Source organism: Hypanus sabinus, unplaced genomic scaffold, assembly GCF_030144855.1.
Source record: "Hypanus sabinus isolate sHypSab1 unplaced genomic scaffold, sHypSab1.hap1 scaffold_1193, whole genome shotgun sequence".
Lineage (NCBI taxonomy): Eukaryota > Metazoa > Chordata > Chondrichthyes > Myliobatiformes > Dasyatidae > Hypanus > Hypanus sabinus.
Window position 1 is genome coordinate 68,563 of NW_026779254.1, and position 1,743 is coordinate 70,305.

The 1,743-nt window shown below is 47.6% G+C and overlaps 1 non-coding gene across 1 annotated transcript; it reads right to left on the reverse strand.

Moving 5' to 3' along the window:
• Nucleotides 1-1,233: 1,233 nt before the first annotated feature.
• On the reverse strand, nt 1,234-1,325 carry trnar-ucg (transfer RNA arginine (anticodon UCG)). The gene is given in 2 exon segments: nt 1,234-1,269; nt 1,289-1,325. It is a non-coding gene; the product is annotated as a tRNA-Arg (tRNA).
• Nucleotides 1,326-1,743: the final 418 nt, after the last annotated feature.

Consider the following 1,743-nt stretch of genomic DNA (forward strand, 5'->3'; position numbering starts at 1 on the left):
GTGTGAATGCAGGAAGCGGCAGCAATACATTGGTCGACGCAGTTGGGGTGAGTTACCAGGGAAAGTGTGGTACATTGGTTTGGTAGATTGATTTACTTAGGCAACGAAAAGGGAGACATATATGGGACACATGCGGGTGTCCATAACTACCCATTGAATTTGGAGTAAGCGGGAGAAGCAGAAAGAGAAACTGTTGAGGTGAGGACCGGTTCTGCCAGACGGAGGATGGTGATGATAGAGGGATGCTGGTTGGTTGTGTACTTTAGAAATGTGGAGAGTTTTAACGCCCTCTTGATGAGGGACTGGAAATCCATGGAGACAATGCGACGGTCGGGGCCAGGGAGTCGAAAGTTTGTGAGTTGATCGAGAGCACAAAAAGCTTCGCGAATGTAGGTGGGAAGGGGCTGAATTATGGAGCATAGTTTGGACTGGAGCTGGAAGAACACAGGATAGTGGGGCAGGAACTGGCAGAGACAATGGGCCTAACCAGACATTTAGGCTTATGAATCAAGTAGAAGGTCGAAGGCGGACAGTTCAGGGCAATGGAAACACGAGTTATCCACAGTGAATGGAGGTTCTCCGGAGTTGATGATGTCACTGATAATGCCGGATGCAGTTCTCTGAAGATCCGGTGTCGGGATTCTTCGAGGTGTATGCATCATGATAGGTGTGAAAGTTCCCGCCTAGTCTCAGCCAGTTGGAGGTCAGTCCGCCACTCCAAAACAGCAGCACTTTGTCAGCAGGTTGGATGGTAACTTTGGGACCGGTGCTGAAAGATTAGAGGGCAGTAAATTCAGTGGGGGTAAGGTTCGAGAAGCAGTGAAGATTCCTAATGTTGAGGCGGTTGATGTCTGCTCGGGAATTAGTGATGAAGACATCCCACAGCAGGCAGATAACCAGCGTGCTGTGTCCGAGAGGACGAGGGTTGGAACCAGAAGAAATCACCCTCAGTGCTGTGTGGTGAATTCTTGCCGATAAGATCTGCTCTGAGACGGAGCTGAATGTGAAATTAATTTTGCCTTCCCAGCAGCAGCTCCTCCTGAAGATCTGAGAAGCTCCAGCAAATTGTTTATGTGTCGGCAGAAATACTACACAGACTAGACACTTAAAATTATATGTTGCGTAGAACGAAGACGATGCATTACGTTTTCCCCGGGAGTGGAGTATTCCGATTAATCCCCACGCGGATAATCATACTGCAGGGAGTGAACTGAATCCGACAGTTTGTCAAAACGACCGTGGCAGGACTCGTACCTGCAATCTTCTGATGACTTCCATCATTCAAGCACCGAAGTCAGACGCCTTATCCATTAGGCCACACGGCCGTATTCTGCGAGAAAGGCCAAGGGGAAAAATGGGGAACACACTGACTGCTGCAAGGCGTTTCCACCTGTAAAATCATTTGCTGACCGAGCTAAAAGTACTCGCCTGCAGTGATTTCATTCCTAGGTGAACATTCGACCATTTGTTGTGTCAATATCTCTCCATGCATTCCTGCTTTGGGCTGTTCAATATTCTGTTTCTGTCACACAGAAAGGAATTGTCAAAGGCACACGTCACTGTCTTTTGCAGCGGTGGTATATTCTGGGATTGGAATCAGTGACAATGGTCCACCACATTCAATACATTGTTGATCGAGTGAACTCGATTTATTTTTAGGTATTTCAGACGTTGGTTTGTTATTCCAGAACCGTGTAACCATTCATTTGTGTCGGTAAAGCGTTAGGATGCTTGGATCTGCTG